Consider the following 16836-nt stretch of genomic DNA (forward strand, 5'->3'; position numbering starts at 1 on the left):
AAAACCCCGTCTCTACTAAAAATATAAAAATCAGCCAGTTGTGGCGGTGGGTGCCTGTAATCCCAGCTACTCCGGAGGCTGAGGCAGGAGAATCCCTTGACCCTGGGAGACGGAGGTTGCAGTGAGCAGAGATTGCACCACTGCACTCCCGCTTGGGCAACAGTGAGACTCAGTGAAAAAAAAAAAAAAGTAAATAAATAAATTAAATTCACCAAAAAAAAAAGTAGGTTTCCTTTTGCAGACTGCTTCTGGTACTTACAACTTCCTCTCCAAATTCTAGTCTTGTGAGAAAAACAGACTTTGACTTCATATCAACAAAATGCTTCTACTGAGGTCATTACAACCTTACAGCAAAACCTAGACCCTCAGGAATGGGAATAAACATTTGTTCTATTCAAAGACACTGCAGCTGCTTTGCAGGAACTATTTGGCTCCACTCAAGGAATTTACCCCTCTAAGTGACAAAAATGGGCTTACTCATGATGGGCCAAGTGATATTCACACTCCCAATACAGCCTGTATCCCACCTGGATACTACTTAAGTGGACATGAGGCTTACCCTCATCTGCCACTAACTTAGCCTGGAGAATATGGATGAATGATAGAGAATCGAGATATTTAGCACTAGTACCTCTCCATGTTTACATGGGGAAGAAGTCCAGAAACCTTCAAGATGAGGTGAGCACAAACTATTGGGGAGAATTCCCAGAAGAGATAACTGACTCCCTCTTTTTGCATACTATGCTGGCTACAATTCGCACAGCAGAAATAATACAACTAGAAAAGGTGGTGCAGAATTTTTCTCCGGACCTGGAAGAAGTCACAAATGGAACAATTTCTACTCTGGATGCCCCCCAAAAACTACTTTAAATCTGTTAGCTAGAGTTTTCATAGACAATTGCACAGCCCTTGATTTCCTCTTAGCTATCCAAAGGAGAGCTCACATTAGACTAAATATATCTCGCTGCACCTACATAAATATTACAGGGCAAGTGGAACCGTTTATGGTAAATTAAGAGAATATAAACTCATCTGGATCTCTAAGGCAGACCCAGCTGGATTCTGGGACATGCTTTCATTGCCTAGGCTTTCTAACCTAGACGCCATTGGCTTGGAGATCTGCAATTAGCAAGGGCTAATAATCATTTCATTTCTGTTCATTGCCTGTCTTGCAGTTTCTCAATGTATCATGTCTAGCATCTAAAATGCTACTGTGTAGTTTTGAGAGATCTCCTTGATACTGATTTCTATTTTTATTGTACTGTGGTTCAAGAGTACACTTGGTATGATTTCAATTTCTTTGAGTTTATTGAGACTTGCTTTATGACTGAGCACATGGTTGATCTTAGAATATATTCTGTGTGCACATGAGAAGAATGTATATTCTATGGTTGTTGGGTAGAGTGTTTCATAGAGGTCTATTAGGTCCAAATAGTCAAGTGTCAAGTTTAAGTCCAGGGTTTCTTGGTTAGTTAGTGTTCTGCCTCAGTGATCTGTCTAATGCTGATAGTGGGGTGTTGAAGACTCCCACTACTATTGCGTGGTTGTCTAAGTCTTCTGATAGGCCAAGAAGAACTCATTTTATGAATCTGGGCTCTCTAATATTGGTGCATATATATTTAAGATAGCTAAGGTTTCCTGTTGGATTGTCATGTAATGCCCTTCATTGTCCTTCTTAATTTCTATTGGTTTAAAGTCTGTTTTATCTGACATAAGAAGAGTGACTCATGTTCTTTTTTGTTTTCCATTTGTGTGGTAGATCTTCTTCCACCCTTTTATTTTGAGCCTGTGGGTGCCATTGCATGTGAGATGGGTCTCTTAAGACAACAGATGGTTGCGTCTCGTCCTTTTATCCAGCCTGCCACTCTGTGTCTTTTCAGTGGGGTGTTTAGCCCATTTACATTCAACGTTAGTATTCTTATACAGGATTTTGATCCTGGCATCATGATGTTTGGTGGTTGGTATGTGGACTTGACTGCGTAGTTGCTTTATACTGCCTGTGAGCTATGTGCTTAAGGGTGCTTTTGTGGTAGCAGGTGTCATTATTTTGATTCCATCTTTAGCACTCCCTTAAGAACCTCTTGTGATGCTGGCCTAGTGGAAATGTATTCCCTCCGCATTTGCTTGTCTGAGAAGGTTTTATTTCTCCTTCACTTATGAAGCTTTGTTTGGCAGCATATGAAATTCTTGGCTGGAACTTCTTTTCAGTAAGGACACTGAAATTAGACCCCCAATCTTTTCTTGCTTGTAAGGTTTCTGCTGATAGGACTGCTGCTAGCCTGATGGGGTTACCTCTGTAACTACACTATAAGCCACAGGAACCAAAACAGCTTGATATTGATAAAAATAAAAGACACATAGACCAATGGAACAGAAGGGAAAACTCAGAAATAGAGCTGCACATCTACAACCATGTGATCTTTGACAAGGCTGGCAAACACATGCAATGAGGAAAGGACTCGACTTCCTATTCAATAAATGATGGTGGGATAACTGGCTAGCCACTTGCTGAAAATTGAATCTGGACCCCCTCCCCCACCTTTCACCACATACAAAAATTAACTCAAGGTGGATCAAAGATTCAAATATAACACATCAAACTGTAAGAATCCTGGAAGACAACTTAGGAAACACTCTTCTGGACATCAGCCTTGGTAAAGAATTTTTGGCTAAGTCTCCAAATTTAATTGCAACAAAAACAAAAATTGACAAGCAGGACCAAATTAAACTAAAGAGATTCCACACAGCAAAAGAAGCTATTGCCAAAGTAAACAGACAGCCTACAGAATGAGAGAAGATATTAGCAAACAATGCATGTGACAACAGCCTAATATCCAGACTCTATAGGGAACTTAAACAAATCAACAAGTAAAACACAAATAGCCCCATTTAAAAAAGAAAAGAAAAGAAAAACAGACAAAGGACATAAACAGACACTTCTCAAAGGAAGATGTACAAGCGGCCAACAAACATGAAAACATGCTCAGCATCACTAATCATCTGAGAAATGCGAATCAAAACCACAATGACACATCATCTCACACCAGTCAGAATGGCTATTATTAAAATGTCCAAAAACGATAGATGCTGGCGAGGCTGCAGCGAAAAAGGAACGCCTATATACTGTTGGTAACTGCTGCTTCTTTACCACTTACAGCCCTAGGCATCAGTTAGTCTTCCCTCATTCTAGATAAGATTTATTAAGATACCTAATCATAGGATTGCCTCTGCTCCTTAAAAGCATCTAATGCAAAGTTTGCCCAAATCCTGTAAGTCCTTTCAAATGCCCTCCTGCTGAGTGTTTCCGCAGTTTCCCATGGGGTGCATTCTCCCTTAATACAACAAGCAATAAACCCAACTTTGTTCAACTACAGGGGTGCTCCTGGTGATCGTTGGGTGGTGAGCACTGAGATATTATAAAGATCTGCTTAACTGCCTCCACCCTACCCCATCCCACAGACTGTGACCTTTGTTAGAACAAGGCCTGTGGCTTACTTATTTTTTGTCCCCAGTTCCAGTGGTGAATGGATGTATCATGGATGGCTCCACGGATGGAAGGATGGATTGATGAACAAGAATAAAAGGGGGAGAAGGGGGAACACTGAGAAAATGAGGAGGGAGAGAGAAAAGAAGTGGGGGGGAGGGAGGGAGAGAAGGAAAAGTAACTCAGGTTGTCCTGCTCTATTCCTTGGCCTGTGCACATGCTCACTTATCTTCACACACTGTCTTACTTCCTATGGGATCCATAGTCACCAGATGTCTGTTAAGGGGATATTTTATTTTGAAGGCAGTATAGACTCTTATTACTCCAATTTTCTGCCGTTGCCCTGTTTTCTTCCTACTCTTGCTCCCTTGTTTGTCTCATCCATACTCATGGCTTCTCTTACTACTTTTCAGCAGAAGCCTTCCAAGTCTCTTCCTCAACAGCAGCCTCATCCACAAATTGTGGTCCTACATTTCTAGTTGGACCACATGGTGGTGCTCAAGAAGAGAGAAACTTGGATATGTTTTTCTGTTACATGTTCTGGAAGCTGTAACCCATTCCACTTCTGTCTTCTGCATCTTACTACAGTTCTTTTCTACATCTTACGACAGTTCTTTTCTCATCTTACTACAGTTCTTTTTCACCCCGGTTGAAGTGAAGTGGCATGTTCACAGCTCACTGCAGCCTCAAACTCCTGCGCTCAAGCCACCCTCGTGTCTCAGCCTCCTGGGTAGGTGGGACTGCAGGCACATGTCACCATGCCCAGCTATTTTTTATTTTTAGTAGAGACGGGGTCTTGCTGTGTTGCCCAGGATGGTCTTGAACTCCTGTGCTCAAATGATCCTCGTGCCTCAGCTTCCCAAAGTGCTGAGATTACAAGCCTGAGCCACCACACCCAGCCCTGTTACATCATTTAAGCTTGATCTTCACAACAATGATAGTAGAAAGGGCTTATTATCTTTATTATACGTAAGAAAACAGGCTTAGAAAGGTGAATTCACTTGCCCAAAGTCACACAGCTAGTAAGTGGAAACACCAGGATTCGAACTGGAAGCTGAGTTGTTACTGTAGAGCTGGAGCTCTTAACTGCTGTGTGGTATTAATCCAGGAAATGAAGAGAATGAGGTCTCTGCCCCCAGGTCAATATGGGGTTTGGGGTATGACAATAAGAGAATCATCTAGTGAAAAGATGCTGTGGGGCAATGGTGTCTTTAGGTGAACTAGGTAAAAATAAGGAATGATACCTAGTTCTCTTGTATTGCTACAATTAAGAAAAGGAGCTGGAGTGAACACTGAAAACAAAGTGGGAGGATATAGGGGAGAATTATTTAAAGTGTAAAACAAAAAGCCAGAATGCATTCAAGAAAGAGTTGGGCAGAGTCAGACATGGAGAGGAAACAAGAAAATAATAGCCAGAAGTTCCTGCATTTGGGGCAGTATTGAGATTGACAGAGATATGAGACTTGGTGGCATCCACTGGTCTAAAGATACCAAACAGAGGAAACGCTGATTAAAAGTGGTCCGTGCTGGTACACCAATGTTCTGGAAGGTGCTTGCAGTCTACTGATTAGAGGCAGGTGAAGAAGCAGTGACCAATGCTCAGGGTTCAGGAGTAAGCGTCAGTGAAAAACTGTGATAGTGCCCTCTGCAAAAGAAGCAGTCAGTTCCTAGGGCAGTATTTCACAGACACGGAGGCACAAACTCTATCTTGTGTTCCTACTCTATCAGGCTGTTCCTGATATATCTTAGGAAGGTACCATATACATAGATCATTCTGATTTGGAGGATGTCTGGAATCAAGAACAACAGCATTTGCCAGAGTGCTCCAGTTAAACGTTTGCAAGAGCCAATTTGTCATTTCACGAAGGGAACAAGGAAGATGTAACCTCAAGGGGATTAAAAGGTTTTTTTACCTGGTTGGGGAGAAGGTATAGAATACTTACGAGAAAATAAATCAAATCAGAAGACAGACCTTGGAGGGAAAGTGTCTGGCTGGATGTGCGAAAGGAGAGCAGAATGTGAGCACATTTTCTGGGACATGTGATAGCTGAGGAGAGGAACTTCTTAGGCATTATAGTCCACTGCAGCATGTGGACACAGAGATGGAGAAGGAAGTTGTTTTTCATTAAATGAGATACATGAAACAAGAGAAAATAGCCCCTAAACTCCATCCCCAAAAGCATAAGGCCAGTACTGGTGGCCCCAGACAAAACTGTTACTATCCCTTGGAGGTCTTTGCTTCTTGCACAAGAGACCTTATCAGCACCCGTACTGGCAAAGCAGCAACACTGGCATTAGGCTCCCATATTTGTTACAAAGAATTGGGTACTGCCTCAAAAACGGGAGACTAAGGGGCTCTGGGGAACAAACAGAATAACGGCAATTGTGACGGCACAATATTTATACATATCTTCTCTTTCCTTCCTCCCATTTGCCACCACTACTTCCTTGCCCTTAGTTTAGAGGGAGGGACTTGATTGTGTATTAGAGGCTGATTGGCTGCTACGGGGGAGATATGGAATGGCAGGCTTATCACCATCTTGCGTCCTGATTGCATTTCCAATCATCCTAGTACGTGATGATTTACAATTTAAATTCAATCTCTGAAGTCAGACTAACTAGGTTCAAATTTCAGTTTACCACTTACTATCTGTGTCTGTCCTTGAGCAAGTTACTCAAACTCTCTGTACCTCAGTTTCTTTATCTGTAAATGAGAATAATAATAACAGCATTCTCTTCATGGGAATAATATATTAAATAAACTAGTATGCTTAGCACAGGCCTGCTCATCAACAGCTCATCCTACAACAGAAGGAACGGAAGGGATTAACCCCAGTCTAACTACAGACTACGTTCTATATAAAAAGTGTTTAATAAAAGTTAGCTAATATGTTGATGATCTAGAGAAATAGACACTTGATACATTCTTAGTTAAAGCCTCTCATAGTACTGATCAACATAAGCATGTAAGGAAACTGCCCCAGATAAGAAAGAGCCATGCAAAGGAATTAGAGGGAACAGTACCTGGTACTTTAACAAGGCTAGGAATAGTGCCTATTCTCAACTACCAAACTGGAAAGTCTCTCAATTCTCTGAGCAACATACAAAGTGCTGAAAAGAGATTTACCTAGCCAGTGGAGAGTAATGGGCCCTAGACTAAACACAGCTTTGGTCTCATCTAACAAAGCTTAAAAGCAAGACCCCAAAGTATGAAACTACAAGCAACTTAACTGCATCGCGGAACAAAGCTCAGGAAAAATTATGAGAATACAAAAATATTGGCACTCAACAACGTAAAACTCATCATGTCTTGGCATCCAATTAAAACCTAGCAAACAAACAAAGAACCAAGAAAACATGACAATAACAAGGAGAAAAATCAGTCACTGAAAGTAACCCACAATTGACACAGATGCTTAAATTAGAAGAGAAGAATATTAAAAGTTATAATAACTGCAGTTCATATGCTCAAAAGTCAAGTGAAGACATGGAAGATACAGAAAAAAATGCAAATCAAACTTCTGGAGATGAACACTACTATATCTATGATGGAAAATGCACTGGATGGGATTAATAGTATATTAAACATTGCAGGAAAAAAAGATTAGTGAACTTAAAGACATGGGAATATAAGCTGTATAAAGAAAAAAATGTAAGAAAAATGAACAGAGCAAGAGAGAACTACAGGACAATGTCACACAGCCAAATATATGTGCAATTGTTGGCCCTGAAAGAGAGAAAATAAAGGAGGGAGGGACAGAAAAAATATATTTGAATAAATAGCAGCTGGAAACTACCCATAATGGCTAAAAACTTTAAGCCCACACATCCAAGAAGCTGAACACATACCAGGCACAAGAAACATAGAGAAAGCTACACTAAGGCACATCACAATAACATTTTACAAAACCAGTGGAAATGAAAAAAATCCGAAGAGCAGTCAGGAAAGATGGAGAGGCCACACATTACACATAAAGGGACTGAAATGAGGATGCCAGCAGATTTCTCATCAGAAAAAAATGCAAGTGAGAAGACACTGGAGCAACATTTTTGAAGTACTAAATGAAAAATACTGCTAACCTAGAACGCTATGCCCAGTGAAAATGTCTTTCAAAAATGAAGGCCAAAAAGAAGGAAAGGGGAGCAAGTTCATGAGGCCAATAGAAAACGTAACACAAGATGGTAAATTTAAACCTAACCATATCAATAACTACATTGGCTATAAATGTTCCCAACATGCCAATCACTAGACAAAAACTACCAGACTGGAGAAGACAGCAAGACTCAACTGTATATTGTCTATAAGAAACCCATTTTAAATATAAAGACACATCATAGCTTAAACGTAAAAGTGGGGACAGTATACCATGCTAAGACTAATCACAATAAAGACGTAGTTGTTATATTAATATCAGACACCGTAGACTTCAGAACAAAGAATATTACCATTGATAAAGAGGATCATGTCATAATGACAACTCAGTGAATTTTTGATGAGTAGATAACAATTCTGTGTTTGTGCACTAAAAACAGAGCTTCAAGATGCATGAAGCAAAAATGAATAGACCTACACAGAGAAATAGCTGCATCAACAATTCTAGACAAAGATTTCAATACCCCTCAATATACTGATTTGTAAACAAGGAGACAGAAACTCAATGACAATATAGAAGACTCGAGCATCACTATTACCAACTTGACCTAATTGTCACATGTAGAACCCTTCACACCACAACAGAAGACTATGCATTATTTTCAAGAGTATGTGGAACATTTACCAAGAGAGCCTGTATTCCATGCCATAAAACAAGTCTCAACATATTTTAGACAATTCCGGTAACACAAAGTATGTTCTTCAACCAAATACAATAAAATTAACTTAGAAATTAACAAGAGAGATATTCAGAAAATCTACCCATATTAGGGAACCAAATAATGTGCTTTCATTACGCTATGAATCAAATAAGAAATCATAATGAAAATTAGCAAGTGTTTTGAACTGACTGAAAAGGAAAACACAACGTATCAAAAGTTGTGAGATGCTGGTTAAAAAAAAAAAAAAAAAGACTTGGGAAATTTCGTAGCAGTAAAAACACCTCTATGAAGAAAGGTCTCAAATCAATGAGCTTAGCAACCATGTTAATAAATGAGAGAAATGAAAATGGAAACTACAATGAGATACCACCATAACACTTTACATACCCATCTATAATTAAAAAACAACTTTTCATGAAGCAAATGAAGTTGAAATCCTTACACATTGCTGACTGGAATGTAAAATGGTGCACCTCTGTGGAAAAGCTTGTCATCCCTCAAAGAGCTCTTTCTGTAATGTATACAAAGATCAAAACTTCACATTGTACCCCATAATATAAACAGCTATTATAGCAATTAAAAATAAATTGTAAAAGAGTTAAACATAGGATGCCTTATAACCTGGCAATTCCACTCCTATGGAAATACACCCAAAATAACTGAAAATAGAATGTGAGACAGACAGTTTCAAGCCAATGTCCACTGCAACATTATTCACTATAGCCAAGAGTTGGAAACAACCCAAGGGTCCATCAGCAGATGAATGGACAAATGAAATATGGCAGGTGTATGCAATGGAATATTATTTAGCTGTGGAAAGAAATGAAGTTCTGATATACGCTACAACATGGATGAACCTGGAAAACATTATTCTAAGGGATATAAGCCAGACACAAAAGGAAAAATACTGGTGATGGTGTTACAATGTTGCCAATGTAATTAATGTCACTGAATTGTACACTTTAAAAGGGTTGGGTCTCCCTTCCAAGATGGCAAATAGTAACAGCTCCAGTCTGCAGCTGCCAGCGTTATCGACACAGAAGACCGGTGATTTCTGCATTTCCAACTGAGGTACCTGGTTCATCTCACTGGGACTGGTTGGACAGAGGGTGTAGCCAATTGAGGCCAAGCTGAAGCAGGGCGGGGCATCACCTCACCCTGGACGTACAAGGGGTAAGGGGATTTCCCCTTCCTAGCTAAGGGAAGGCGTGACACTCTGTACCTGGAAAAACAGGACACTCCCACCTAAATACTGTATTTTTCCCAAGGTCTTAGCAACCAGCAGACAAGGAGATTCTCTCCCGTGCCTGGCTCAGTGGGTCCCACACCCATGGAGTCTTGCTCACTGCTTGCTCACAGCAGTCTGAGATTGACCTGCCAGGCACCAGCCTGGCTGGGGGAGGGGTGTCTACCATTGCTGAGGCTTGAGTAGGTAAACAAAAAGGCTGGGAAGCATGAACTGGGCAGAGCCCACTGCAGCTCATCAAGGCCTACAGCCTCTATAGACTCCATCTCTGTGGGCAAGGCATAGCTGAACAAAAGGCAGCAGGCAACTTCTGCGGACATAAACGTCCCTGTCTGACAGCTCTGAAGAGAGCAGTGGTTCTCCCAGCATGGCATTTGAGCTCTGAGAATGGACACAGCACCTCCTCAAGTGGGTCCCTGACCCCGGTGTAGCCTAACTGAAAGACACCTCCCAGTAGGGGCTGACAGACACCTCATATAGGCAGCTGCCCCTCTGGGACAAAGCTTCCAGAGGAAGGATCAGGCAGCAATATTTGCTGTTCTGCAGCCTCTGCTGCTGATACCCAGGCAAACAGGGTCTGGAGTGGGCCTCCAGTAAACTCCAACAGACCTGCAGCTGAGGAGTCTGAGTATTAGAAGGAAAACTAACAAACAGAAAGAAATAGCATAACATCAACAAAAAGGGCATCTACACCAAAACCCCATCTGTAGGTCACCAACATCAAAGACCAAAAGTAGATAAAACCACAAAGATGGGGAAAAACCAGAGCAGAGAAGGTGAAAATTCTAAAAACCAAAGTGCCTCTTCTCCTCCAAAGGATTGCAGCTCCTCACCAGCAGCAGAACAAAGCTGGACAGAGAATGACTTTGACAAGTTGACAGAAGTAGGTTTGAGAAGGTCAGTAATAAAGTTCTCCGAGCTAAAGCAGCATGTTCCAACCCATCACAAGGAAGCTAAAAACCTTGATAAAAGGTTAGACGAACGGGTAACTAGAATAAGCAGTGTAGAGAAGACCTTAAATGAGCTGACAGAGCTGAAAACCATGGCATGAGAACTTTGTGACACATGCACAAGCTTCAGCAGCAGATTCGATCAAGTGGAAGAAAGGGTATCAGTGATTGAAGATCAAATTATTGAAATAAAGCAAAAAGACAAGGTTAGAGAAAAAAGAATAAAAAGGAATGAACAAAGCCTCCAAGAAATATGGGACTACATGAAAAGACCAAATCTATGTTTGATTGGTGTACCTGAAAGTGACAGGGACAATGGAACCAAGTTGGAAAACACTCTTCAGAATATTATCTGGGAAAACTTCCCCAACCTAGCAAGGCAGGCCAACATTCAAATTCAGGAAATACAGAGAATACCACAAAGATACTCCTCTAGAAGAGCAATCCCAAGACACATAATTGTCAGATTCACCGAGGTTGAAATGAGGGAAAAAATGTTAAGGGCAACCAGAGAGAAAGGTCGAGTTACCCACAACTGGAAGCACATCAGACTAACAGCAGCTCTCACAGCAGAAACCCTATAAGCCAGGAGAGTGGGGGCCAATATTCAACATTCTTAAAGAAAAGAATGCTCAACCATAATTCATATCCAGCCAAACTAAGCTTCGTAAGTGAAGGAGAAATAAAATCCTTTACAGACAAACAAATGCTGAGAGATTCTGTCACCACCCACCAGGCCTGCCTTACAAGAGCTCCAGAAGGAAGCACTAAACATGGAAAGAAACAACTGGTGGTACCAGCCACTGCAAAAACATGCCAAATTGTAAAGACCATGGATGCTAGAAAGAAACTGAATCAATTAACGTGCAAAATAACTAGCTAACATAATAATCACAGGATCAAATTCACACGTAACAATATTACCTTGGCCGGGCGCGGTGGCTCAAGCCTGTAATCCCAGCACTTTGGGAGGCCGAGACGGGCGGATCACGAGGTCAGGAGATCGAGACCATCCTGGCTAACACGGTGAAACCCCGTCTCTACTAAAAATACAAAAACTAGCTGGGCGAGGTGGCGGGCGCCTGTAGTCCCAGCTACTCGGGAGGCTGAGGCAGGAGAATGGCGTAAACCCGGGAGGCGGAGCTTGCAGTGAGCTGAGATCCGGCCACTGCACTCCAGTCCGGGAGACAGAGCGAGACTCCGCCTCAAAAAAAAAAAAAAAAAAAACATATTACCTTAAGTGTAAATGGGCTAAATGCCTCAATTAAGGGACACAGACTGGCAAATTGGATAAAAAGTCAAGACCCATCAGTATGCTGTATTCAGGAGACCCATCTCATGTGCAGAGGCACACATAGGCTGAAAATAAAGGGATGGTAAGAGCGGGGAGGTATAGCATTAAGAGATATACCTAATGTAAATGACGAGTTAATGGGTGCAGCACACCAACATGGCACATGTATACATATGTAACAAACCTGCACGTTGTGCACATGTACCCTAGAACATAAAGTATAATAAAAAAGAAAAAACATAAGTGGGAGTTAAACAATGGGTATACATGTAGAGAAAGATGAAAGCAATAGACACTGGGGGCTCCAAAAAGGGGTTAGGGAGGAAGAGGGGCAGGGGTTGAAAAACTACCAGTTGTGCAGTATGTTCACAATATGAGTGATGGGTTCAGGAGAAACCCAAACCTCAGCATTATGCAATATATCCATGTAACAAACGTGCACATATACCCCTGAACCTAAAATAAAAGTTGGAAAAAAAAAAAATTTTTTTTTTTTTTTTTTTTTTTTTTTTTGAGACGGAGTCTCGCTCTGTCGCCCAGGCTGGAGTGCAGTGGCCGGATCTCAGCTCACTGCAAGCTCCGCCTCCCGGGTTTACGCCATTCTCCTGCCTCAGCCTCCCGAGTAGCTGGGACTACAGGCGCCTGCCAACTCGCCCGGCTAGTTTTTTCTATTTTTTAGTAGAGACGGGGTTTCGCCGTGTTAGCCAGGATGGTCTCGATCTCCTGACCTCGCGATCCACCCGTCTCGGCCTCCCAAAGTGCTGGGATTACAGGCTTGAGCCACCGCGCCCGGCCAAAACTTTTAAAGATATATAATAATTGTGTGCTTTACTCTGTCTATGGGTGAGGAGTCATGCAGGATTTTGATAAAAGAAATGCTGTATTAGCTGATGTTTTAATATAATAGATGTCATATTTTATCGCTCTGGCTGCTGTGTTGAAGACAGGCTTTGGGGAAAGAAACAAGCATGGAATCAGGAAACCCACTTAAGAGGATTTTGCAGTAATGTAAGTGAGAGATGACATTGGTTCAAACCAAGCTGATATCAGCAGAAGTCATGAAAAATGGTAGCCTTCTGGATATATTTTGAGGTTAGAACCAGTCGGACTTCCTAAGAGTTGCAAATGAGTAGGAAAGAAAGAGAGGGGTTAAGAATGACTCCAAGGATTTTGGTTTTAATTACTGAAGAATAGAGTTTCCATCAACTTAGATGGGAACACTGTGGACAGAGTCGTTTTGCAGGGGATAGATCAGGAATTTAATTTTGACCACACTAAATTTGAGATGTCGCCGGGCGCGGTGGCTCAAGCCTGTAATCCCAGCACTTTGGGAGGCCGAGACGGGCAGATCACGAGGTCAGGAGATCGAGACCATCCTGGCTAACACGGGGAAACCCCGTCTCTACTAAAAAATGCAAAAACTAGCTGGGCGAGGTGGCGGGCGCCTGTAATCCCAGCTACTAGGGAGGCTGAGGCAGGAGAATGGCATAACCCGGGAGGCGGAGCTTGCAGTGAGCCAAGATCCGGCCACTGCACTCCAGCCTGGGTGACAGAGCGAGACTCCGTCTCAAAAAAAATAAATAAAATAAATAAAATAAACAAATAAATTTGAGATGTCGGGCCCAATGGCTCACACCTGTAATCCCAGCAGTTTGAGATGTCTATTTGACATTCAAGAAAAGATGAGTAGGAAGTCGAATATATAAACCTGGAGTTCAAGGGATACGTCCATCCGGAGTAATGCATTGGGAGTCATTGTCATATGGATGGTATCTAAATCCTGAGACTGAATGAGAGCACCAAGCAAATGACTGTTCTAGTTAGAGTAGAAAAAGGTGATTCAAGGAGTGAGCCCTGGGGCATTTCAATATCAGTAGGTTGGGAAGGAGAGAAGGGATCAGCACAGAATAAGAAAGAGCAACTGATGTGGAATAGAAGGAAAACCAGGAATGTTGGTATTCTGAAAGCTGAGTGAAGAAAAATCAAAGAGGGAGCAATTAGGTGAGTCCAATACTGCCAATAGGTCAAATAAGATAAGAAAGGGGAACTGACCACTAGCTTAGCAAATTGTTAAAAATGGGTGAAGGGAGATCTTTCAGACAGAGGTGGTAGCATAATTGTAAGAGAATGCACAGTGATTCCGGCAACTGCAAATAATTGAGAACAGCTAAAGCATAAGGATATAGCAGGGACGGGAAAGGAAAGCAGCTGGATGGATACTCAGAGCCTGGATCACAAAGTCATACTAGACATTTTGGATTTACCCTAAAGGCTATGAGAATCCACAGGAAAATTTTATGTTGGGGAGTAACCGGGCCAGATTTGCATTTAAAAGATCAATTAGGCAGTGGTATGAAAAATGAGGAACAAATATGAAGGCAAAGAGGCTAGTTTAGAGGCTGTTAACAGTTGTCTAGGGAGAAACTCAGCCAGTGACCATGGGGATCAAGATGGGAAGGTGACTCAGACAAATATTTAGAAATACAATCTATAGGACTTAATGACAATTTTGACATGTAGGAAGGCACTGTTAGAGAGACGAAGGAGTTACAAATTACTCAGGTTCTGGTTTGGGTAAGTGGGTAGGGAGTGGTGCCATTCACCCAGGAACTCTTGAGAAAGAGCAAGATTGCCAGAAAAAAAAAATCACACTCACAAAGCGCAGAAAGCAGCCTAGTATCTTAGACTTAGTGCGTTCTCATTTAGTCCTGTTAGGGAGGTGGAAAAACAGGCTTGGAGAGATTAGGTAACTTACCCAAGGTTTACACAGCCAGAAAGTGAGGGTCCAGACGAGAACCCAGTTCCCAACTCCAAGCCTCCTCTGCATTCCACTTCTCCAAAACTGCTGTGCAAAAAACTTTGGGGCAAGGAGAAAGAGTACTTTTAAAATGAATAGAGAGGGCCAACAGGTGGAGAAAAGAGGGGGTTGTCAGCTTTTTAGGGCAGGTTTCCTAAATATATTTTTTTCTCTAAATCTGCCTGGATGGAAGATACAGAAAATAAAAATGTTTACTTGCAACACATTTGGTTTTATTAATTGAATGGTTTGTAATGTAAGGTAGGGAAGACACCAAGTTGGTGCTTTTTCAGAACCTCTCAATGTCTTGTTGGCTTGTCTTCATCATCTTAAGGTTATCCACAATAACTAACTACTGATGGGCCCACGGATAGTGCTGAATGGTCCATGCTCTGGTGGTATTCACAGTCTAGTGAGGAAGATAAACACAGCATTACAATACAAGGTGTTCAAAACATCTAGCAACATCGTTTCTTTAAAAATAAACTTTTTATTTTGGAATACTTTCAGATTCACAGAAAAGTAGCAAAGGTAGTACAGAGAACTGTCTTATACTCCTTATCCAGTTTCAGTTTCTCTTAATGCCATCATCCTACATCACAGTAGCATATTTATCAAAAATTAAGAAACCAACATTGGTACATTATTTTGGACAAAACCCCAGACTTTATTTGGACTTCACCATTTTTTTTTTTTTTTTTTTTTTTTTTTTTTTTTTTTTTTTTTTGAGACGGAGTCTCGCTCTGCCGCCCAGGCTGGAGTGCAGTGGCCGGGTCTCAGCTCACTGCAAGCTCCGCCTCCTGGGTTTACGCCATTCTCCTGCCTCAGCCTCCCAAGCAGCTGGGACTACAGGCGCCCGCCATGTCGCCCGGCTAGTTTTTTGTATTTTTTAGTAGAGACGGGGTTTCACCATGTTAGCCAGGATGGTCTCGATCTCCTGACCTCGTGATCCGCCCGTCTCGGCCTCCCAAAGTGCTGGGATTACAGGCTTGAGCCACCGCGCCCGGCCTGGACTTCACCATTTTTTAAAAAAAGTTCTTTTCCTGTTTTGCAGTCCAGTCCAGGGTCCTCTGCTGCATATTGGTTGTCCTTAGCTCCTTGTCTCTTCCGATCTGTGGCAGTATCTTGGTCTTTTCTAGTTTTTCTGAAAGCATCAAATTTGAAAAAAAAAACAAAACATGTTATATGGTACATGCATATAATATTACTATATATAGCAGATTGAACCACCTTGATTACCTTTGCTGAGGTATATTAAAGGAATAGGTTTATTTGGTGAAAATCAGACATAAAACACCTGAGGCAATGCATCACAGGTTATTGTGTAAGGATTGCAGGAAATGCCGCATTAACACACTGTGTTATTGTAATTTCTGCATAGGACATTGAACTACGCAATACCAAGGAGAAGTAAACATTGAACATATCTGTGTTAGCCCATTCGCATTGCTAGAAAGGAATCCCTGAGTATGGGCAATTTATAAAGAAAAAAGGTTTATTGGCTCATGGTTCTGCAGGCTGTACAAGCATGGCATCCACATCTGTTTGGCTTCTGGTGAGAGACTAAGGAAGCTTACAATCGTGGTTGAAGGTGAAGAGGGAGCAGATGCATCACCTAGTGAGAGAAGCAGCAAGACAGACAGGGGAGGTTCTGCACTTCTGAACAACCAGCTATGGTGTGAACTACCAGAGGGAGAATCCACTCATTACCATGGTGAGGGCACCAAGCCATTCATGAGGGATACGCCCCCATGACCCAAACACCTCCCACCAGACTCCACTTCCAACATTGGGGATTATATTTCAACCCAAGAACTGGGGGGACAAGCACCCAAACTATATTAATATCATGTATTATGATGTAATGCCACCAAATAATTGCTATGGGTAATTGCCTATGTTACTGAGCTTTATTGCTACCCTGTATGATGTAGTGATTTGTCAATTGAACATAATACCAATGAAAATATCAACACAGACTATTTCTCATTAGATAAGCTCATTTTAAGTTTATACAAAAATAAATAAGCACAAATGACCAGGAAATCCTGCAAAAGAAGAACGTTTTAATGTCTGTAGTTTTACAGACATTAAAATATTTTAAAGTGTGTTTTCACTTATACATGAGTGCTAAATGATGAGAACACATGGACACATGACAGGCGGAACAGCACACACTGGGGCCTGTTGCAGGGTGGGAGGTGGGAAGAGGGAGAGGATCAGGAAGAATAGCTAGTTGATGCTGGGCTT

The sequence above is a fragment of the Trachypithecus francoisi genome, unplaced genomic scaffold (assembly GCF_009764315.1).
Source record: "Trachypithecus francoisi isolate TF-2019V2 unplaced genomic scaffold, Tfra_2.0 Lachesis_group6, whole genome shotgun sequence".
In the NCBI taxonomy this organism is placed as follows: Eukaryota; Metazoa; Chordata; class Mammalia; order Primates; family Cercopithecidae; genus Trachypithecus; species Trachypithecus francoisi.